General features: G+C 38.1%; 1 long non-coding RNA gene and 1 other non-coding gene across 2 annotated transcripts; one reads left to right on the forward strand and one right to left on the reverse strand.

Moving 5' to 3' along the window:
• Positions 1-5133: 5133 nt before the first annotated feature.
• On the reverse strand, positions 5134-13577 carry LOC144577874 (uncharacterized). Its single transcript, XR_013522682.1, has 2 exons — positions 9038-13577; positions 5134-5439 (listed from the first exon to the last, which is right to left on the reverse strand). It is a non-coding gene; the product is annotated as an uncharacterized LOC144577874 (long non-coding RNA).
• Positions 13578-24783: 11206 nt separating this feature from the next.
• LOC118144565 (U6 spliceosomal RNA) lies at positions 24784-24891 on the forward strand. Its single transcript, XR_004729333.1, has one exon. It is a non-coding gene; the product is annotated as a U6 spliceosomal RNA (small nuclear RNA).
• The last annotated feature ends 615 nt before the right edge of the window (positions 24892-25506 follow it).

Genomic DNA, 25506 nt, shown 5'->3' on the forward strand with positions numbered 1-25506 from the left:
TTCTCCCCTACATATTGTGAGGAAAGAGTTAACACAGCAAGTCTGGTTGCTCCCTCTTGTGTCTTCAAGGGAACCATGAGTGATCCTTGACTAACTCCTGGGAACGTAGCCCTCAGAAGGTTCTTCATGTTAGTGACTGATAAATTTGTTATATTCACCTGGAGCAATGGACCATGCTGAACTGGTTTGTCAGGTTGCTTTGCAAAAACACCAAGGTTTCTCATGTGCACCTGGTTTCATTGTTGGGGTCCTGATTTTGGGTGGCCAAGGATGGCTGCACAGCTGGATATGCCTATGTAAACTAGCACCCTACCAAAAGCCCTTCCAAAAGCCATGGATCCCTGAGACTCCTTTGGGCTTCCCTGAGCAGAGACATTCCACTCATGTCTTCACAGTTCACTGCTAGAAAAAGAGCAGGCCTGTGTGATCTTGGACAAGAAAGATATTAGAGCCTGTGCTGGACCTCTCTAGATTCCACTGTTGCATATCTTTTTTCTGTTACTTTATCCTTTCCTGTAATAAATCTTAGCAGTGAGTATTACCTGCTATTGAGTCGTGGGAGTCCTGGTGAATCAGCAAATGAAATGTGTGTAGTCTCTGTTTTTTCTCTACACCATCAGTCTACAAACCTCAGTGCCTTTTAGCTTCCCCAAAAAGAATCTGTTCTCACTAAACACCCAAGCATTATTGTGCAAGTTTTACAAAATAATGCTGGGGTCAGGAGAGTTAGATAGCAAAGGAGGGTTTTACATTGCACACTTACTGCATGCAACTTTATAAAATCCCATTTGACATGTCTTCCAAGTCCCTCTGGCAGTGTTGTGGGTTAGAGATTGTCTCTGTCAGCCCTTCCTCCCCCACCATCTACAGCCTGTCCCCTCTTCTCCTGAGTAGTTCCACTCTGCCTTCGAATCTGCCTATTCGTCTCAAAGAAACAAAAGCTTCAAAGTTATCAGGAATTACTTTTCTGAGATAAGAGTTTTCTGGCCATACATTTTTATTTCCATTCTGCTCTTGAAGATCTCACTTCTACTCCAACCCTTCCTAAATGAGTTTTCTAAGTGTTCTTTCTAACAACTTCCTTTTTTTCTAAAAGGAGTTCTGGTAAATAAATTCAACTTTTTCATCAGATTACATTAAAAATATCTGCAGTAGAGCCTAATCTACAAAGTAGATGAAGTGTTGAAAGAGGGTTATGAATGAGATCCAGAGACTGAGAGTTCAGCCTCCCAACTGCTTTTCACTTGCTTCATCCCTCCGTTGACCCATAATGGTCCATGAAGTGCTGCCTTAACCTGGGTTTCTATGGGATGTGATTTGAAAAACATAGTTCTAAATTATTTTAAGAAAACAAAAACTCAAGATGACAAGATTCCTACCACACTGAAGTTTAGCTTCTGAGTCCCTGTTTTCTGAGAATAGTCTCTTTCTCTGTTTATTGACAGGATGATGGCCTTAGCCTCTCTATACAACCCAATTATCTTTAGCTCGGTATAACCCAATAACCTGAAGATTGACATAAGGTTTACATAAAGGCCAGGTGTCCTGGACTGCAAATGTGTTGCTGAGTAGATACTCGGGTTATTCTAGGTATCACCAAGGCAGGGCAAGTGAACAAGTCAAAGTAGAAAATAGACAAAGATGTCAGTTTGCTGAAAGAAATCATGGTCTTTTTAAATTGAAAAGGAAAGACATCTTAAAGAACAATGCGTTGACCTTCAGTTAGATTTAGTTCTGAAGATCCTTAATGGTTTATGACAAGTAATCATAAACCAATATCCTGAATCATTTGTTTTTCAGGGATGTGGGGGATTATTCCTGGGTCCAAAATGTGCAACTTCAACTTTTTTGTTGTTTTTCAAGATGGAGTTTTGCTCTTGTCACCCAGGTTGGAGTGCAATGGTGTGATCTCGGCTGACTGCAGCCTCCTCCTCCTGGGTTCAAGTGATTCTCCTGCCTCAGCCTCCCAAGATTTAGGCACCCACCACCATGTCTGGCTAATTTTTTGTATTTTTAGTAGAGACGAGGTTTCAGTATGTTGGTCAGGCTGGTCTTGAACTCCTGACCTCAGGTGATCCACCTGCCTTGGTCTCCCAAAGTGCTGGGATTACAGGTGTGAGCCACCACACCCAAGCTTTCAAAGTTATCATATACTCTTTCTGAAAATGTAGCAAAATTGCACACCAATCATTTTTTAAAGAGAGATATGTGGGTCAATAAGGCAATGAAAGAAGCCAAATAATAGATCAAGAATGCCTACTTTAAGGACATAATTCCAACAAGCAACTATTTATTTTTATATTCTTCTTTTTTTAAAAGCAGAGTCTCACTCTGTCACCCAAGCTGGAATGTGGTGGCACAGTCACAACTCACTGCAGCCTGGACGTCCTAGGCTCAAGCAATCCTCCCACCTCAGCCTCCCAAGTATCTGGAACCACAGGCTCATGCCATCATACCCAGCTAATTGTTGTATTTTTTGGTAAAGACAGGTTTTTGCCATGTTGCTGTATTTCCCAGGCTGGTCTTGAAGTCCCAGGCTCAAGTGATCTGCCCTCCTTGGCCTCCCAAAGGGCTAGTATTGCAGGCATGAGACACCATGCATGGCCTATTTATTTTTCTAAAAGGGAAATATGCTCCTTAAGTTTTGGTAAATGATAAATTTTTTTCCAGTGTCATCAGTGTATATCTTATCATGGAATCATGGTATGTTCTAAACTAAAAATAAGCTGTATTTCTTTTTATTTCCTTTCATTTTCTCTGTATTTCCCTTTAAAGTGACTGAAAGTCTCAAGAGACGTGGAATTCATGGTTCACAACCCTTCTGCCTCAGATAGAGGAATTGTATTTTTAAACTGATCCCTAAATAGAAAGATCCAAAGAAGGAAATATGTGGAATATGAAAATCTCTTCTCAAAATTCATGAGAGCCTCATAAATTTGGAAACATTCTTCTCTCATAAACTGCTCCAAAAAGAAATGTTTAGTATTGATGGCCTATATTGAAGGCAATGAAACAAGAGAACATTCCTTCTTTCTTATGGGGTAGACAGTGAATTATATATTAAACTAGCATTCTTTCTTCTTTAAAAAACACACACACATGTAAACAATAACACACTCAAAAGGCTATAATTCCCAATAAATTATCACAGATTTTACTGTAATATTTACAGCAAAGGAGTTAATTACTCACAATGCCAGTAATTGCTCTATACTAGTTTTCACAGTGCCACATTATTTCTGGAAAGCTCTCCCGGTCGTGGGGAAAGAGAATGACCTTGTAGTTGTGCAGAGATGAATTCAAGTTCTGTTTTTTTTTTACCAGCTGTGTGATCTTCAGCAAGTTCCTTAACCTACCCATGCTTCAGTTGGTTCACTTTGTAAAAAAATTTAACATAACTCACGTGATTTAGTGCTTCAAGTACTGCACAGTAGGTAATCACTATAATCCCCTAAGGCAAGTACTATTTTAATCTGCATTTTACTCAAGGAGAAAGTAAAGCTTTCAGGTTAAGCCTTAAACTTAAGAGAATAAGTAACTTGCCTAGAAAGTGGTACAGCTGAAACTCAAGCCCCAGTTCTAACCTATGCTGTTAATCCACTCACTTTAAAATTTGCAATTGCAAAAATTTGCAATTGCCCAAATGCCTATCAATCGATGAATGGATATAGAAGTTGTGGTATATGGCCCAGCATGGTGGCTCATGCCTGTAATCCCAGCACTTTGGGAGGACGAGGTGAGTGGGTCATGAGGTCAGGAGTTCAAGACCAGCCTGGCCAAGATGGTGAAATCTCGTCTCTACTAAAAATACAAAAATTAGCTGGGCATGGTGGTAGGCACCTGTAATTCCAGCTACTTGAGAGGCTGAGGCAGGAGAATTATTTGACCTGGGAGGTGGAGGTAACAGTGAGCTGAAATCATACCACTGCACTTCAGCTTGGGAGACAGAGCAAGACTCTGTCCCCAAAAAAGAAAAAAAAGTGTGACATATGTGTGTGTGTATAAATATATATATATATATACACCATGGTATACTACTTAGTCATAAAAAGGAACAAAATAATGGCTTTAATAACAACCTGGATGGAATTGGAGACTATTATTCTAAGTGAAGTAATCAGGAATGGAAAGCCAAACATTGTATGTTTTCACTTATAAGTGGGACCTAAGCTATGAGGATGCAAAGGCATAGGAATGATACAGTGGACTTTGGAGACTTGGGGGAAAGAGTGGGAGGGGAGTGAGGAATAAAAGACTACAAACTGAAAAAATAAAAAGAAATTATCAAAAAATAAAAAATAAAAGTAAGTATGACTATTAGCCATTTTCAGGATTATTTTGGATATTAAATGAAATAAACCAGAAAGTGGCTTTCACTGTGTGTACCACATGATGAAATATTATCTAGCACTGAAATTGAGTAAACTACAGTTTTTGTACTAAGCAAAAATTTTTTAAAAATCAATTCCCACAAAACACAAATATCTAGTATTATATCCTTTTGTAAAGTTCAAAACAACTAAAATGGAATGATATCTTTGTTAGCAAACATATATTTGATACAACAATTAAAGAAAAAGCAAAGGAATGATGTTTGGGGAGGGAGAGAAATGGTATGGTGGGAGAGCACATAGGCATATGCCAATTACTGTCAATGTTGTAGTTTTCTGGTGTTCCTAGGGGAAAGATGGAAAAAAAATAGACAGACTAAACAGGACCCATATGGACCAATCGTGAGTGTGCTGTGAAGCAGATTGATTACTCCAATTATGTACTTTTGAAGTGTGCAAAAAAGTGACTTTTATTCAGGCTAAATCATAAGAAATTGCCAATTTTCTGTCATTTTTTGATCTATGAAACTGGAAATTTCATATGGTTTGACTGATATATATTAATAAATATTGGTTTCCTCTATTGACCCTTTCTCTAGCTTGCTTGATATAATGAGGTGTCTACATAATGCCACAGGGCCCAGAACACATCAGCTTCCCTACTGTGGGCTATGAGTCAGATAGGTGATTTTCAATTCCAATACCAATTATTGGCCTGAGTCCCAAGGGGTCTATCAAAGTGACAGGTTCATCTAGGATGCTGAATAATTATTGAATCAATGATCACAATATCTCAAAGTAGTTCAATGAGAGTAGAAAAAGATTACATTGGATTTAGAACAGGTACAGAAGTCTAGGCACAGATAAATATATTAGAAAAGATCACAGGCACAAATAGTTGGCTCCTTCTAGTCCTGTCCTTTTTGATAAGGAGATATGCCTTGCTGCTTTGATGTTTCCTCTAAGATGCTGAAGCCTCTGCAGGTTTTCCAAGGACCAAATCTTGAAATCCATACTCCATGCTGGCATCCACTTCTCCCTTCCTAGTTAGCTTTGCTCCTAGACCTTGTCTTTGACCTCTGAAGCTTTCAGTCTCCATTTCTGGCATCTGTAAACAGGGCCCTTTCTGTAGACTTTGGCTTGCAACCCTGTTCAGTTAGTTTCACACTGGCATTTCTACAATCTACTCTTGACTTCCAGCCTTGCCCCCTTCCAATTCATTTCACTTAAGGCAGTCAGGCTGATTTTTCCCATGGAGCAAATGTAATCATGTCAGTTCCATTAAAATCTTAAAGTGGCTTTCTATATCTCTCAGTATAAACTCTCAAATCTTCACAGTACTTAATGACCAGGACTCTTTCCACCTCCCCAGCTCTGTATCATAGCACATTCTCACCTCTTACTTCATGTCCCAATCACCAAGAATTATTTGCAGATGTCAGGACCTACCCATCCTCTTACACCTCCATGCCTTTGTATATACCTTTGTACATGCTTTGTCTTCTGCCTGGAATGCTGTTTCCTGCTCTTCTGCTGGGTAATACCCAGTTTTAATCAAGGCACAAATCAAGTACCACCTCCTGCAAAAAGCCTCCCCTAACTTCCCAACTGTGTTTTCCCTAGTGGGATCCCAGTGTTTCCTGTGCTCCATCCAGGCACGTGTCTGACTTTGTCTTCCTGTCAACCTGATCCACTAAACTAAAGCTAGTGGGAGACTATCCCTGTCCACCTAACCCACTAGACTGAAGCTAAGTCAGAGACTGTGTACTCTTTGTTCCTATACCCCAGTATCTAACAGTGCCAGGAATAGCTGCCACATGAATGTTTGCTGAGTTACTAGGTGGAATCCATTACAGCCTCATTTCAGACTCAGCCTTCAGCTGAGGCTTGGCCTAACCCTTAGCAATGCTTTCAGATCACTCTACATGTCAGATCCTGACAAGCACCCAAAAATGGAGAAGGCTATTTTGTCCTTTAAGAAATTTGTAATCAAGGCAGGGGAAAAATAGTTAACTATAACTTAAAATTAGAAGTGCTATCATAAAGCAGCACAGTAAATGATACAATAATACTTTGGTGTAGCATAGGATTAAGAAAGAAGGCTTGAATCCATACCTGGATTTGAATTGCAATGCTGCTCTAACTGTGTAGCCTTGAGAATATTACTTTCCTAGACCTGAGTTTAAAACTCTGCATAGGGGAAATAGTGCATAGCAATTAGAAAAAACATGGTATTTTAGGGGAAGGGAGTATTGTAGTAAAATATATCTCACATAATATTATCATTTTATAATCATTCCTAAATAAATAGTTCAGTGGCATTAAATACATTCATAATTTCATGTAACTATCACCACTGTCCATATTCAAATGCTTTTCATCATCCTCAACGAAACTCTGTACTTACTAAACAGTAACTCCTCTTACCTCCTTCTCCTCAGACTCTGATAACCTCTAATCTATTTTCTGTCTCCATAAATTTGCCTCTTCTGGGAACCTCGTATAATTGGGATAATGTAATATTTGTCCTTCTGTGTCTGACTTATTTCACTAAGCAGTGTTTTTCCAGGTCCATCATGTGGTAATATATTTCAAAATTCCATTCCTTTATGTGGCTGAGTAATATTTCATTGTATGTATAAGTTACAATTTCTTTACCCATTCATCTGTTGATGGACACTGAACTATTTCCACTTTATTATAAATAATGCTTCTATGAACATTGGTATACAAATATCTGTTTGAGTCCCTGCTATTAATTTTTGGAATATATATCTAGGAGTGGAATTGCTCGGTCATCCAGTAATTCTATGTTTACCCTTTTGAGAAACTGCTGAACTATTTTCCTTAGCAGCTGCATCATTTTGCATTGCTACCAGCAAGGCACAAATATTTCAATTTTCCACCTCCTTGCCAGCACCTGCTTTTCATTTTTAAATTATAGACATCCTAGGAAGTGTGATTTAAAATAAAAACTAACTGACCCTTCCTAGACCTGATGGCATAATTCACAGAGAAGATGAATGACCTCTTTGAACATGAAAGATAATGCTCTCTTTTTTACCCCCTACTGGGCATGGTTTGGAAAGCTGGAGAAGAGGATAAATTAAGGAAGAATCAAAAAAGAGGTGGGGGGATGTGGAGAATAAAGAGTTGAGGAGGCCAGGCATGGTGGCTTATGCCTATAATCCCAGCACTTTGGGAGGCTGAAACAAGCTGATCACCTGAGGTCAGGAGTTCAAGACTAGCCTGGCCAAAATGGTGAAACCCCGTCTCTACTGAAAATACAAAAATTAGCGGTGTGGTGGTGTGTGCCTGTAATCTCAGCTACTCGGGAGGCTAAGGCTGGAGAGTCACTGAAACCCGGGAGGTGGAGGTTGCAGTGAGCTGAGATCATGCCACTACCCTCCAGTCTGAGCAACAGAATGAGACTCTGTCTCAAAAAAAAAAAAAATAGGGAGTTGAGGACAGAGGGAGTAGGAGGGAAGGAGAGGGCCCAGCTACACAGCAGGAAGCTGAGATACTACAAGAGGCAGCCAGAGGAAATGTTTCAGTGTATAAGAATGGTCAAGGGACTTTTAAGAAGAATAAAGTTTAGTGATAATTTAAAAACAATTTTTAAAATTGTATTTTGTTTTTATTTTTTTTTTGAGACAGAGTCTTGTTCTGTCACCAGGTGCCAGTCTGGAGTGCAGTGCCATGATCTCGGCTCACTGCAACCTCTACCTCCCAGGTTCAAGCAATTATCCTGCCTCAGCCTCCCTAGTAGCTGAGACTACAGGTGCACGCCACTACACCCAGTTAACTTTTTTGTATTTTTTTTAGTAGAGATGGGGTTTCACCTTGTTGGCCAGGATGGTCTCAATCACGTGACCTCGTGATCTGTCCACCTCAGCCTCCCAAAGTTCTGAGATTACAGGCATGAGCCACTGCGCCTGGTCTTGTTCTCTTGAGAAAAACAATGTAAGCTCATGGTATGAATTAAAAGCCCACCTTTCACTTGTAATACCCCAACCTCTAGTTCCCTTCTCCAGAGGCAAATAGTATGAGCAGTTTTTTTCTTTCTTTCTTTTTTTTTTTTTTTTGTAAAATAACCATGTATTTAACGTTAAGTTCCTTCTTCTTCTTTTTTTTTTTTAATTATACTTTAGGTTCTAGGGTACATATACAGGTCATGCAGGATTGTTAGGTAGGTACATACATGGCAAGGTGGTTTGCTGCTTCCATCCCCCCATCACCTGTATCTGGCATTTCTCCCCACGATATCCTTCCCCACCCTCCCCACTCCCTGCAGTATGAGCAGTTTTTAATATATTCTTTCAAAAAATATTCTGGTTAATGCTGAATTTTATGTTGTTTGTTGTTGTGCAATGCAACCTGCTGCTTGTTTCCCTTCAGATTTGTGTGGAAATTTGGTAATTTTAATTGCTTTATGCTGGTGATGTTTGGTAAAGTTAAAGAAAAGCCCTGTGTTCCATGATTGCAACTTCAATACCAACTCAGCCATAGTGGGATAGGGCACCAGGCAGAGTTGTGAGGCCCCATTATAGGCCCTGGCTCCTGGATGTCATTTCTAGACACATACTGAGCCAGAAGAGAACTTGCTGCCTTGAAGGGAAAAACTGAGTCCTGGAAGAATTCATGACCTGCTGACCATGAGCCCTTGGGCCCTGAATAATCAGCAGTGGTAACCAGGTAGTACTCACTGTGGGCTGGGCCATGGGTGAGATTCTGAGATGTACTGGCTTCATGTGTGATGCAGCACACTCACAGCTGTGGTGGCTACAAGATGAGGCACTTTCTGCTTGAGAAAAGGAGAAAAAGATAAAGGGAACTTTGTATTGCATTTTAGGTACCAGATAGGCCAGAGTGGAGAAGGGTACCAAGTGGGGTCCCCAATTTCAGGTGTTCGTTCTTGGATGGCATTTTTGGACCTACCTGGGCCAGAGGGGAGTCTACTTCCCTGAAGAGTGAGTAACAGGCCTGGCAGCATTTATCATAAGAGCTGACTGAAGAGCCCATGGGCCTTAAGTAAATATTGGTGGCACCCTGGCAGTACTCCCTGGGACTGGTGTTGGTATTGATGGACACAGGGAGAGGCTCCTCTGTCTGGGAAAGGGGAGAAAAGAGTGGAAAGGACTTTGTCTTGTAGTTTCAATGCCAGTTTAGTCACAGAATAGAGCACCAGGGAGATCTCTAAGGATTTTGACATCATCTCTAGGGGAACTTGCTGCTCTGCAGAGAAGAACACAAAACTTCCTGGCTTCACCATCTGCTGATTGTAGAGCCGTGGGACCTTGAGCAAATATAGGTGGTAGCTAGGTTGTGATTACAGTGGGCCTTGGGCAAGATCCAGTGCTGTGCTGGCTTCAGGTCTGACTCAGCACAGTCCCAGTGGTAGAGGGCACAGGATTGGTTGTGTCACTACAACCACCCTTAGCTTCAAGCAGCTCATCATAGACAGAGAGAGACTCTGGGAGAAAGCAAGGGAAGAGAACAAGAGTCTCTGCCTGGCAATCCAGATAATTCTTGTAGATCTTATCCAAGACCACTAAGGCAGTACCTTTACTAGTCTATAAGAACTACAGCATTGCTGGGCTTGGAGTGCCTCCTAATGTAGATATAGCTGCAGTGACCAAAAACTTAAATCACAATGCCCAGGTTTGTCTTTCCAAACCTAGTGACAGACATCAATATCCACATACAAGAAGGTTATAGTACACCAAGGAGATTTAACCTAAGGAAAACTACATCAAGGTATTTAATAACTCCCTTCAAATACCTGGAAAGCCTTCCCAAGAAGGACAGGTATAAACAAGTTCAGAATGAAAAGACTACAATAAATACCCAACTCTTCAATGCCCAAACACCGACAAACATCCACAAACACCAAGACCATCCAGAAAAACATGACCTCACCAAACAAACTAAATAAGGCACCCAGGGCCAATACCAGAGACACAGAGATATATGACCTTTCAAACAAAGAATTCAACATATCTACTTTGAGGAAACTTAAAGAAATTCAAGCTAATGCAGAGAAGGAATTTGTAATCCTATCAAATAAATTTAATAAAGAAATAGAATAAGTTTTAAAAATCAAGAAGAAATTCTGGAGTTGAAAATTGCAACGGACATACTCAAGAATACACCAGAGTCTCTTAATAGCAGAATTGATCAAGAAGAAGAAAGAATTAGTTGGCTTGAAGACTACCTATTTGAAAATACAAAGTCAGAAGAGGAAAAAGAATAAAGCGCACTTACGAGATCTATAAACTAGCCTCAAAAGGGCAAATCTAAGAGTTATTGGCCTTAACAAGGAATTTGATAGATAAAGGCAAAAAGTTTATTCAAAAAGAAAATAACAGAGGTCTTCCCCAACCTAGTGAAAGACATCAATATTCAAATACAAGAAGGTTATATAACACCAAGGAGATTTAACCCAAGGAAAACTACATCAAGGCATTTAATAATTCAACTCCCAAAAGTCAAGGACAAAGAAAGGATCCTAAAAGCACCAGGAGAAAGGAAATAAATAGCATACAATGGAGCTCCAATACATCTGGCAGAAGACTTTTCAGTAGAAAACTTACAGGACAGGAGAGAGTGGCAGAACAAATTGAAAGTACTGAAGGAGAAAAAAACTTTTATCCTACAAAAGTATATCCAGCAAAAATATCCTTCAAACAAGAAAGAGAAATAAAGCCTTTTCCAGACAAGCAAAAGCTGAGAGATTTTATAAATATCAGACCTGTCCTACAAGAAATGTTAAAGTGAGTTTTTCAATATTAAAGAAAATAACATTAATACATTAATGACCAATCAGAAATCATCTGAAGGTACAAAACTCACTGGTAAGAATAAGTACAGAGAAAAACACAGACTACTGAAACACTGTAATTGTAGTGTACAAATTACTCATATCTTAAGTAGAAAGACAAAAAGATGAACTGATAAAAAAACGGTAACTGTCAAGACATAGTTTGGTAAGATACTAGTAGAAATGACAAAGAATTATAAAAGGTGGGGAGACAAAGTTGAAGGAGAGAGTTTTTATTAGTTTTCCTTTTGCTTGCTTGTTAGTTTCTTTGTTTATGCAATCAATACTAAGTTTTCATCAGTTTAAAATAATGGGTTATAGATATTATTTGTAAGCCTCCTGGTAACCTCAAATATAAAAACATACAAGAGATGCACAAAAATAAAAAACAATCTACAAATTTAGTGCAATTCTCACTAAAATGCAACCATCATTCTTCACAAAACTAGAAAAAACAATTCTAAAATTCACATGGAATCAAAAAAGAGCCCAGAAAGCCAAAGAGAGACTAAGCAAAAAGAAGAAATCTGGAGGCATCACATTACCAGATTTCAAACTATATTATAAGGCCATAGTCACCAAAACAGTATGGTATTGGTATAAAAATAGGCACATAGACCAATAGAACAGAACAGAGAACCCAGAAATAAAGCCACATACTTATAGCCAACTGATCCTGAACAAAGTAAACAAAAACATAAAGTGGGGAAAGGAAAACTTATTCAACACACAGTGCTGGGAGAATTGGCAAGCCACATGTAACAGAATAAAACTGGACCCTCATCTCTCACCTTAAACAAAAATCAACTCAAGATGGATCAAGAATTTAAATCTAAGACCTGAGACTATAAAAATTCTTGAAGATAATATTGGAAAAAACCCTTCTAGATATTGGCTTAGGCTAAGATTTCATGACCAAGAATCCAAATGCAAAAATAAATAAATAAACAAACAGGTGGGACTTAATTAAACTGAAGAGCTTTTACATGGTAAAAAGAAGTCAGCAGAGTAATCAGGCAACCCACAGAGTGGGAGAAAATCTTCACAATCTATATGTCCAACAAAAGACTAATATCAAGAGTCTACAAAAAATTCAAACAAATCAGCAAGAAAAACAAACAATCCCATCAAAAAGTGGGCTAAGGACATGAATAGACAATTCTCAAATGAAGATATATAAATGGCCAATAAACGTGAAAAAATGCTCAACATCACTAATGATCAAGGAAATGAAAATCAAAATCACAATGTGATACCACCTTACCCCCACAAGAATGGTAATAATCAAAAAATAATAGGTGTTGGAATGGATGCAGTGAAAAGGGAATACTTCTGCACTGCTGGTGGGAATGTAAACTAGTATAACCACTATGGAAAAGAGTATGGAGATTCCCTAAAGAACTAAAAGTTGAACCACCATTTGATCCAGTAATCCCACTACTGAATATTCTATCGAGAGGAAAAGAAGTCATTATATGAAAAAGACACTTGCACACACAAGTTTATAGCAGCACAATTCTCAACTGCAAAAATATGGAACCAGCACAAATGCCCATCAATCAATGAGTGAATAAAGAAACTGTGGCATATATACACAATGGAATACTACTCAGCCAGAAAAAAAGGAATCAATGGCATTAGCAGCAACCTGAATGGGATTGGAGACTATTATTCTAAGTGAAGTAACTCAGGAATGGAAAAACGAACATCGTATGTTCTCACTTCACATGTAAGAGCTAATCTATGAGGCCTAAGAATTATGCAATGGACTTTGGGGGCTGGGGAGAGAGGTGGGAAGGGGGTAGGAGACCAAAGACTGTAATTGGGTTCTTTGTATACTGCTTGAGTAATGCGAGGATCAAAATCTCACAAATCACCATTAAAGAACTTACTTATGTAACCAAATACCCATTCCCCCAAAAAACCTGTGAAATAACATTTTTAAAAATACTAAAAAAAGACACACATAAAAATAAAGGGATGGAGAAAAAGATTCCATGCAAATGGAAACCAAAAAAAGCACAAGAGTAGCTATACTTATACAAAATAGATTTTTAGACAAAAACTATAAAAACAGACAAAGATGGTCATTATACTATTCAGCAAGAGGATATACAATTGTAAATTCATATGAACCCAATACTGGAGCACCCAGATATACTAAGCAAATATTATTAGAGAGAGATAGATCCCAATACAGAATAGCTGGAGACAACAGTGCTCCACTTTCACCACTGGACAGATCTTACAGACAGAAAATCAATAAAGAAACATCAGACTTAATCTGAACTATAGACCAAATGGAATTAGTCCATATTCAGACATTTCATCCAATAGCTTCAGAATACACATTCTTCTTCTCAGCACATAGATCATTCTCAAGGATGGACCATATGTTAGGTAACAAAACAAGTCTTAAAATGTTCAAAAAATTGAAATAATATCGAGAATCTTCTCTGACCATAATAGAATAAAACTAAGAATCAATAAGAGGAATTTTAGAAACTATACAAACACATGGAAATTAAACAATATGCTCCTGAATGAACGGTGGGTCAATGAACAAATTAATTTAAAAAATTTAAATTTCTTGAAACAAATGACACTGGAAACACAATATACCAAAACCTGTGGAATACAGCAAAAGTAGCACAAGAGGAAAGTGTATAGTTATGAGTGCCTACATCAAAAATGGAAATAAATAAACTAATGATGCATCTCAAACAACTAGAAGAGTGGGCCAGGTGTAGTGGCTCATGCCTGTAATCCCAGCACTTTGGGAGGCTGCGGTGGGTGGTTCACTTGAGGTCAGGAGTTTGAGACCAGCATGGCTAACATGGTAAAACCCAGTCTCTACTGAAAATACAAAAAAATTAGCTGGGAGGCAGAGGTTGCAGTGAGCTGAAATTGTGCCACTGCATGTGAGACTCAGTCTCAAGAAAAAAAAAAAAAACTAGAAGAGTGAGAGCAAATCAAATCCATTAGAAGCAAAACATAATAAAAATCAGAGCAGAATTTGAAATGAAAATGATACAAAAGATCAGTGAAACAAAAAGTTGTTTTTTTTAAAAACATAAAACTGACAAACTTTGGATAGAGTAAGAAAGAGAGAGACGACCCAAATAAATAAAATCAGAGATGGAAAAGGAAACATTACAACATATTACAGAAATTCAAAGGATCATTAGAGGCTACTATGAGCAATTACATGCCAATAAAATGGAAAACCTAGAAGAAATGATTTTTTTTATGTTTATTCTTTAATTTTCTTGTCTTTCAGTACCAGATTTTTTTTTTTGATGGAGTCTTGCTCTTGTCAACCAGGCTGGAGTGCAGTGGCGTGATCGCAGCTCACTGCAACCTCTACCTCCTAAGTTCAAGCGATTCTCCTACCTCAGCCTCCCAAGTAGTTACGATTACAGCCACCACACCCAGCTAATTGTTTTGTAATTTTAGTAGAAAGGGGGTTTCACTATATTGGATAGGCTGGTCTTGAACTCCTGACCTCAGGTGATCCACCTGCTGGGATTACAGATGTGAGCCTGGCCAGAAATGAATAAATTTTAGACAAGACTGAACCACAAAGAAATCCAAAACCTGAATAGATTAATAACAAGTAACAAGATCAAAGTTATAGTAAAAAGTGTCCCAGCAAAGGAAAGCCTGGGACCCAATGGCCTCACTGCTGAATTTTATGAAACATTTAAAGAAAAACTAATACTAATCCTACTAAAACTATTCTTAAAAAATGGTGGTCGAGAAAATATATTCAAAATTACTCTATGAGGCCAGTATTACCCTGATACAAAAACCAGACACAGACATATCAGAAAAAGAAACTACAAGCCAATATTTCTGGTGAAAATTGATGCCTAAATCCTCAACAAAATACTAGCAAACAGAATTCAACAGTACATTAAAAAGATTATTCATCATGACAAAGTGGGATTAATTCCATAGATATAAGAATGGTTTGACATATGCAAATCAATCAATGTGATCCATCATATCAACAGAATGAATAAAAAAAAATATGATTATTTTAATTGATGCCAATAAAGCATTTGATAAAATTGAACATCCTTCATGTAAAAACCTTTTTTAAAAACTGGGTATAGAAGGAACTTACTTCGACATACTAAAAGCCATATACCACACACAAACAAGTAGTATCATACTGAATTGGGAAAAACTGAAAGGCTTTCCTTTAGAATCTAAATCATGACAAGAATGTCCATTTTTAACATTGTTATTCAACACAGTACTGGGAGCTAATTGCTCCTAGCTGGAGCAATTAGACAAGAGAAGGAAATAACGGGCATCTAAATTGAAAAGGAAGAAATGAAATTATCCTTGTTTGCAGATATGATTTTATATTTGGAAAAACCTAAAAACTCCACCAAAAAACGATTAGAACTGGCAAGGAAATCCATTAAAATTGCAGGATACAGAATTAACATGAAAATCTGTAGCATTTCTATATGCCAATAGCAAGCAATCTGAAAAAGAAATTAAGAAGGTATTCTCATTTTTAACAGCTACAAATAAAACTAAATACCTAGAAATTAAAGAAAGAAGTGAAAGATCTCTACAAGGGAAACTATAAAACAATGATGAAAGACATTGAAAAGGATACCAAAAAAATTCAGAAATATTTCATGTTTATGGATTGGAAGAATCAATATTGCTAAAATGTCCATACTACCCAAAGCAATTTACAGATTCAATGCAATCCCTATCAAAATACCAATGATATTATTCACTGAAATAGAAGAAAAAGATCCTAGTATTTATTTGGAATCACAAAAGACCAGAAAAGCCAAAGCTATTGTGAGAAAAAAGAACAAAACTGAAGGAATCACACTACTTGACTTCAAATTGTACTACAGAGCTATAGTTACCCAAACAGTATGTTACCGGCATAAAAACAGATACATAGACCAATGGAACAGAATAGAGAATCCAGAAAGAAATCCATACATCTACAGTGAACTCATTTTAAGAAAGGTGCCAAGAACATACACTGGGGAAAAGACAGTATTTCCAATAAATGATGTTAGGAAAACTGGATATCGATATGCAGAAGAATGAAATGACCCCTTATCTCCTGCCATATACAAAAATCAAATAAAAATGGACTAAAGACTTAAATCCAAGACCTCGAACTATTAAACTACTAAAAGAAAATGTTGGAGAAACTCTCCAGGACATTACAGTGGTCAAAGATTTCTTGAGTGACAACCCACAGCAAAGCAAAAATGGACAAATGGGATTACACCAAGCTAAAAAGCTTCTGCACAGCAAAGGAAGCAATGAACAAAGTAAACTATTAATCTGATAAGGGATTAACAACCAGAATATATAAGGAGTTCAAACAATTCTATAGGAAAATATTTAACAATCTTATTTTAAAATGGGCAAAATACCTGAATAGACTTTTTTTTTAATGGCATGATCTCAGCTCACTGTAACCTCTACCTTCTAGGTTCAAGTGATTCTCCAGCCTCAGCCTCACAACTAGCTGGGATTACAGGCATACACCACTGCACTCAGCTAATTTTTTGTATCTTTAGTAGAGACTGGGTTCCACCATGTTAGCCAGACTGGTTTCAAACTCCTGACCTCAGAGCGTCATCCACCCATCTCAGCCTCCCAAAGTGCTAGGATTACAGGCATGAGTTACTGCACTTGGCTCTGAATAGATATTTTTCAAAAGAAGACACATAAATGGTAAACACGTATGTAAGGCGCTCAACAGCACTGATTATCAAATAAAGACAAGTCAAAACTACAATGAGATTAATATCTCACCCCAGTTAAAATTGCTTTTACCTAAAAGACAAGAAACTGAATGCTGGTGAGGATGTGGATAAAAGGGAACCCTTGTATGCTGTTGGTGGGAATGTAAATTAGAACAACCACTATGGAGAACAGTTTGGAGGTTCTTCAAAAACTGAAGATAGAGCTACCATATAATCCAGGAATCCCACTGCTAGGTATATACCCAAAAGAAAGGAAATCAGTATATCAAAGAGTTAACTGCTCTTCCAAGTTTATTGCAGCACTATTCACAGTAGCCAAGATTTGGAAGCAAACTAAATGTCCATCAACAGATGAATGGATAAAGAAAACATGATGTATATACACAATGGAATACAATTCAGCCATGAAGAAGGAGATCCTGTCATTTGCAACAACAGGGATAGAACAGGATATCATTATGTTAAGTGAAATAAGCAAGGCACAGATCGACAAATATCACATGTTCTCACTTATTTGTGGGAGCTGAAAAACTAAAACAATATAATTCATGGAGATACTGAGTAGAATGATGATTACCAGAGGCTGAGAAGGGTAGTGGGGGTGGGGGGAATTGGGGACGGTTAATGGGTACAAAAATAGAAAGAATGAATAAGATCTAGTATTTGATAGCACAACAGGGTGACTGTAGTCAATAATAATTTAATTGTACATTTTAAAGTAAGTAAAAGAATATAACCGGATTGTTTATAACACAAATGATAAATGTTTGCGGTAACAGATACCCTATTTACCCTGACGTGATTATTACACATTGTATACCTGTATCAAAATGTCTGATATACCTCATGAATATATCTACCTACTATATACCCACAAAATTTTAAAATTAACTCACACTCTGGTGAGGCTAACAGATAAGTGGGCCATCAATTCCCATACAGTGTGATAGAAGCTGCAGTAGAGGGAAGCATACGGTTCCCAGGGGATGTGAAGGAAGGTTAGCTAACTCAGCAAGAGTGTCTGGAGAGGCAGCCCACAGAGGCATCTGAGCTGACAATCTGATGTGCTATATATCTTCTTCCCAGAACAATCCAAATACACTAAATTTTGCATATAATTTTATAATTGGATTCCAAGCTGCAAAATCCTGTGCTACTAATAAAATACGTGCTGCAGTACTCGGAAAATCATCAAAAGTTTTTTTTTTTTTTTTTCAAAAGGGTTTTTAAAAGAAGGCTGACAATAAGAGATTCATATTTAGAAATATCTCTGGAGCAGCCCATATTATATGCTCAATAAACATTTATTGAATGAAAGAGTGAATTAATCTCCAGAACTAAATGATCGCTAAATCAGTATTTCATGCCCTGTCTCCACTTTCAAAATTTTAATGTGCAAATGAATTCTGTAGGCATTGGTGCAAGTGGAGAAGAGCATTCCTGGACTATTCGAGGCCATAGTCACATGGCAGAACAATGTTATCAAAGATTAATGAATCAAATGTTAATGAATCTTTTTTACCTAAGTATGTGAGTAATTTTATGGGTGTGGATATCCTTCTTTCTACCGGTTCTGCTTAGATGAAAGCTTAGATGACTTTGTGATGGAAAAAAATGAAAGAAAATAAATAACTTCTCTTGGGGACAGTTTAATTATTGATATCTAGTTAATAATATAAGGTACAACTGGTAACATGCACTTTGCTTACCTGAGGCATTTGATCTTACTATGTATATCAGACAGAATAGGTTATGCTGTGTAACAAAGCACTCCAAACCTCAGTGGCTTAACACAATTAAGATTTCTTTCCCCTTCATGTGATATATCCAATGTGTGCCAATAGGGTGGATTCAGGCTTACTGAAGCTTCATCTCAGTTCCTACTTGGCATGTTAACTTAGAAAAAGGAAGAGAATGAGGTGAATTGTGCACTGGTTCTCAAAATTTCTCTTGGGAAACACATGCATCTCTTCTGCTTGCATTTCGTTGGCAATGAGATAAGTCACATGATCTTACATAATGTACCTGAGAACTGTGATCCTATCACATGGCTAGAAGCAGGGAGAACCAGACTATTTGTTAAAAATCACCGATGACATCACAGTCCACCTTTTTAGTCCTCTCCCACCTGCACTTAAAATACATTCCTCCTGAGGAAGACAACCCAAATGTCTCCTCTTCAGTGTTAAGTCTGGCTCCCCTAGGAAATGTGTGGTAGTCTCTGCATCATGGGGTGACACCCCATTATGCCTACATAAAGTCTGGATGTGAAGCCTTTTGCTTCAGGTCCTACAAAATATAAAGACCAGTTATCAGCCCTCAATACACCATACAATGGTGGATCAGGGCAAGATATGTGCCCTAAATACTGCCATTTGGAAGTCAGGGTCTGTAGCAATTCTAAAACCCTCTTGGGCCAACCTTAGAAGGACTTCCTACACTGAAGAGGGAGAAGTTCCTTAATAGGCTCAAATTCTGCCCCCTCCAGCAGAAGGGATTCCTCAATCCACCTATCTCCCTAGCCCTTGCATGTACCTTTTGTAAGATTCTTCTTTTTCTGATATCCTGTTTGGCCTCATCAGAAGTAGGAATTAATGAATATGCCTTCTTTAGAGGTTACAAATTTATGAGGAACATGATGTGTACCCCAAGTTTTACCAAATGTTTGGCCCCTGTGTAATCATGGATATACATCTTTTCATCCTCCAGTAATAGTTTTCTGCCACTTGCTGCCAGCCCCTAAGTCAATATTTCATTTTATGGGAATTTAACTAATACCGAAATTTCTGTGACATCCAGTATAGGCTTGGTTATGCTTTAATAACATAAAACAAATTTAAAAAAAACTCAGAAACTCAGCATCTTAATTTTACAAAAGCTTATTTCTTTCTTATGCTACATGTCTAGTGCAATTCATCAAGGTAATAATAAAGTAAAAATTAGCTCAGACTATAAAAATCTTCCCTAGTGTTCTTCAGATTGGAATAAAAACACAGATAAAACCAGCTACAAAGTTAACAGGAAACAATATTTTTATCCAAGGACACACTGAAGCTGTCATAACAACCCCCTCTTTAAGTGGCTACTGTTCTCTTAAGCACAGAGAAACTTTGTTCTCCAAAATCTGAGACTTTCAGAAATTTAAATAATTTGACTAAAATTGTTGTTCGAAAGTATATCAGTAAAAATGAAACAACCCACGCTGCCTTGGAAATCAAAGTTACTCTGACACAGAGAAATAGTCTCCATTTACAAACCAGGTGCAGAGCTTCAGATAAGGGGTTTCTGTACACAAAATTCCACATCTATCTTAACTTTCTTTTCTTCCAAGGAAACAAAACCCTGGGTCTAGTTTGCAGGTTGGATGTGATGTTGACCACTTTACACAGCCCTGCTTTGCTTTGAGCCTACAAAACCACTCCTGCATTGAAATTCACCTAAATTCTACCCTTCTCCCCAATTCTGTCTATCCTAACTCTCTCTAGTGTGTGTGTCTCCCTATTCAATGGATCAAAATATCTGATTTTGCCTGACAAAGAGTTTCATTTTAGTGGTTTTAGCCTAAACAGACTCAGAAAGACTCAACTCATTATAAGCTTTTGATGTCAGAAGTTATTCTTCTATATAATAAAACAATTATAGGTTCATTTCAGGCCCTGCCTTGACCCTAAACTATTCTAGCTTGAAACAAGCTGGTCTATATTACATGAGTTCTCACTCACAAAAGCTATGGAGTTTAGAAATAACAATGGCTGAAAGATGAAGTCTTAAATGCTTCAGGGCAACTTGGGTACCAGGCCATCTCTAAAAATCCCATTGGTGCGTGGCCAAGCTACCCAGTGAGCCTTTTTCTGTCTTCATATCTTTAAGACACTAAGACCCTGGATAGAGCAAATCCTGCACTGTGTCCCAGGTAGCTGCCATCTCTCAATAATATTTGGAGAATAAAATAGAGGGAAAGGAATTACAAATATGCAATCTTCCCCACTCCCCCATACATCGATGTGGTTATCCCTAAAGAAAAAACAAGGTGCTCAGAAGTGAGTATCAGCAATTTTCTCAAGAAGCCTTAGAATTAGACTCACGGAGATACAAAGAGAAAGTGGTAGGATATCAGCCTTTGTCCCAACAAGAAACTTACGTGGGCAGGAAAGGAACTGACAATGAGGAAACCTTATCACTCCTTGGTCTAAAAAGGCAAAGGGGGCCGGGCGCGGTGGCTCACGCCTGTAATCCCAGCACTTTGGGAGGCCGAGGCGGGTGGATCATGAGGTCAACAGATCGAGACCATCCTGGTCAACATGGTGAAACCCCGTCTCTACTAAAAATACAAAAATTAGCTGGGCATGGTGGCGCGTGCCTGTAATCCCAGCTACTCAGGAGGCTGAGGCAGGAGAATTGCCTGAACCAAGGAGGCAGAGGTTGCGGTGAGCCGAGATCGCGCCATTGCACTCCAGCCTGGGTAACAAGAGTGAAACTCCGTCTCAAAAAGAAAAGAAAAAAGGCAAAGGAAGGGAAAAGTAGAGCCTGGTGAACACTGGAGATATGGAACAGGGATCGCCTGACAGAGGCCACAGCTGCAGAGGAATGAAGCTACTGCCAGGATGGTAAGGAGGCAAGCATTGGGAGTAAGGGAGTGGGGAGAAGACCAGAAGAATAAATATCTCAACCTCTTTGCTTTCACACTCCAATCAAACTTTTGATGCTTTCCACTGGCCAAACCCAACTGGACTCCAAAAGGTAAGAGGGCCCAGGCGATACATTGCTGAAAGTTAATCTCTGGAATTATAGTTCAGGGTGGAAAAGACAACATAATGGACTAAGGCTGGGAGTAGGACAAATGGAGATTAATCAGCACAGGTGGGTTGAGGAGAAAAAGAGGAAGGTAGATGAGCAAATACCCGAGACAGGAGCTGTTGCCAACAGATAACTTTTACACGGATGCAACTTCCGTCTGTTTAGGCTGGTACTTTGCTGGTTCATCAGATCATGGATGGACAGTCTTAATGTTTTCTAAGACTAATGCATGCTAAAACTTTCCTGCAGTCGGAGGTGAGCCCCATTTCTTCTTCTGGCCCAAATTCTTCTCAGTTAATCAGGTGCTAGAGCTGAACATGTCACCAGGAATCTAATATGTTTTAAAAAAATTGATATGTAACTCACATCACATAGATTCATTCTTTTGAATTATGTAATTATGTAATTTTCAGCATATTTATAAGGTTGTACAACCATTACCACTATCAAATTTTAGAGCATTTTTATCACCGTAAAAAGAAAACTCATACCGTTGGTAGTCACTTCCCATTCCTTTTTTTCCCCAGCCCTAGGCAACCACTAATCTAGTTTCTGTCTCTATAAATTTGCCTATTCTGAACATTTTGTATCAGCGAAGTTATACAATATGTGGCCCTTTATTACTGGCTTCTTTCACTTAGCATAACATTTTATGGTCCATCTATGTTGTAGCATGTCTCAATACTTCACTCCTTTTTAAGGCTGAATAATATCCCTTGTATGGATATACTACATTTTGTTCATCGATTCATCAGCAGGTAAATATTTGGATTGTTTCCATTTTTTGCCTATTGTGAATAATGCTCTTGTGAATATTCATGTACAGTTTTTCATGTGTTATATGGAACATATACCTAAAAGTGAAATTGCTGGGTCATATGGCACTCTATTTTTAACTTTTTGTGGAATTGCCAAGTTGTTTTCCAAAGTGGCTATGTCGTTTTACATTTCTACCAGCAATGTATGACAGTTCCAATTTCACTATAACTTCACCAACAATTTTTATTGTCCATATTTTTTATTCCTAGTGAGAATGTACTTGAATTTATACTATCAGATTATTGAGGTCAGGCTCTGGTCTGTGATAGGAATAGAGGTCTTGTGGGGTAAATATATCAGACAGGGGTTAAAGTCAGAGTAGTTATACATAAACTGTGCTAGTTGGCTTGGGAAGGTGAATAAGTTGGTGACTTCTATACTTCTGTCTTCCAGTTTGGGATATATGCAGGTCATATATGCCTTGGGAGGAGAGCCTAATAATCTCTCCCATTTCAATACCTTTGGCGATTTGTTTTTTGCTTTGTGTTCTTTAGACAACTGGAGAGTCTTCTGGAAGTTTCCATGAGTTGCCCATGGTTCTTCAGATACAGCTTAAGTCCTGGAGAAATCACGGTACTGGGAAGTTCAGGGAAGTCATAGAGGAAGAAGAGATCATTGGTATAATAAATTGGGTACTGTGGGAGAAATGGTATCTTGTTGGAAAATCCCACAGTGGCTCAGTATTCAGGCTAGCTTAACTGACTGTGGAATGTGTTTCAACAAATAGATCTACCATGCTAGGCCCATGTTAACATGTTGCATCAGTTTGAGAGTGGTGAGTGGGTATGAGAGAGCTTTGACAATATTCTTCAAAACTGGCATGCAAAGGGGCTAATGGAGAGATGAAGTCCATGAATGGAAAAAATAGGCCTTGACAAGCAAAATAGAGGTAGTGAGAATAGAAGCACATGCTGTGTAGAATAGTACATCATTGTGAACTACCAATGTTAGAATGATGTGGGAGCAGACCCAGTGAAAATGAAGTTTACTGGAGTGAGTCCCAGGGTACAGATATTCCTTAGTTACTGACCAGATGTTGTAGGTGCTTAGTCATTGGATGGGTTAGATCAAAAGTGGGGCCACCAGGAGTGACTTTAGACTGAGGAAAAAGTTTTAAAGTGTGTCATATGAAGACTTGTTGTGGGCAGTCCTGGGTTCAGATGTCTCTAGGTAAGAAAGACATGCAATTGTCCCTGGCAAGTGGGCTTCTTTGTCCTTCTTTCCGCTACAGCCCTCAGGCATTGCTACGCATGAAATTCTTGGGCCATATCAACAGAAAAGAGGGCTATTTGGATCCAGAAAGGAATCCTCTCTGTTGATTTTAAAGAAGTTGTCAAGGATTGACTCTGTCTCTATTCTCTCTTTTAATTAATTTTTGTTTTATGCTGGAAGATTTTTTTAAGAAGAACTAGCAATGGATTAGCACAGTGAGTATTAGAGATAAGTTCTGATAATTAATAATAATGATGGCTAGCAGGCTAAAGAGATTTGTGCTGTAATTGCTAATCCGTATTATAGATTAGTATTTGTTTTTCTCAATAAGCATACTTCAAAGTGTGATCCAAATAAGCTTTAAATCTGATCACATTATGTATTTTTCTGTGTATAGGAATTTTACTATAGATGATTAAGAAATGATCCCTAGCCCCGAAATATCAGTTTCCATACCTGTGAAATTAGAACATTCCATAACTTGAAGCCTGTAATATTATTTCAGCCTGTTCCCTTATTTAAGCATATTAATGACATTGTTCGCTTTAATTCTTGAAGAAGATCAAATGGAAAAACAATCAAAAACCCAAACTTGTTTTTAGATTAGACTTTTATCACGGTCTGCCAGTTTCTCAATTTCTGGAATAATGTGTTGCTTAAATAAATTGGGCACGAGGAAACAAAACTTATTCATCCTGGTAGAGAGTAGAGGTAGAATTTGGAAATAGCTTTGCTAGAACTTCATTAGTCATTCTCTTTAATTCTTCATGTCAATTGTGTAATGCAGTTTTGGCATCACTCTGAATAACAATAAGAATTCTTCAACCTCTCTAGGAAACTTTAAATGTTCAGAAAACAAACACTACCTCAGAAGCTTCAACTGGTGAATGTAAATAGAGAATGAAAACCATAATCCTCCACCAAGAAGGTTTAAGCAAATTTGTTGTTAATGTTCCCTGCTTTTCCTAGAAAACTCTGATTTCTAAGGTAAAGGTGTTTTCAGAAAAAAATTTGTTGGCTTTATGTTATTTTAATAAATAACGTGCTCACTTTGGCAGCACATATACTAAAAATTGGAACGATACAGAGAAGATTGGCATGGCCCCTGCGCAAGGATGACACGCAAATTTGTGAAGCGTTCCATATTTTTTAACAGACTTAAGGAGAGCCAAATCAAGAATGAACTGCCATTCACAATTGCTACAAAAAGAATAAAATACCTTGGAATACAACTTACAAGGAATGTAAGGGACCTCTTCAAGGAAAACTACAAACCACTGCTCAACAAAATAAGAGAGGACACAAACAGATGGAGAAACATTCCATGTTCATGGTTAGGAAGAATCAATATCGTGAAAATGGCTATACTGCCCAAAGTAATTTACAGAATCAATGCTATCCCCATCAAGCTACCATTGACTTTCTTCACAGAACTGGAAACCACAATGAACTTCATATGGAACCAAAAGAGAGCCCGCATAGCCAAGTCAATTCTAAGCAAAAAGAACACAGTGGGAGGCATCACACTACCGGACTTCAAGCTATACTACAAGGCTACAGTAATCAAAACAGCATGGTACTGATACCAAAACAGAGATATAGACCAATGGAACAAAACAGAGGCCTCAGAGGCAACACAACACATCTACAACAATACAATCTTTGATAAACCAGACAAAAACAAGCAATGGGGAAAGGATTCCCTGTTTAATAAATGGTGTTGGGAAAACTGGCTAGCCATGTGCAGAAAGCAGAAACTGGACCC

Source organism: Callithrix jacchus, chromosome 9, assembly GCF_049354715.1.
Source record: "Callithrix jacchus isolate 240 chromosome 9, calJac240_pri, whole genome shotgun sequence".
NCBI lineage: Eukaryota > Metazoa > Chordata > Mammalia > Primates > Cebidae > Callithrix > Callithrix jacchus.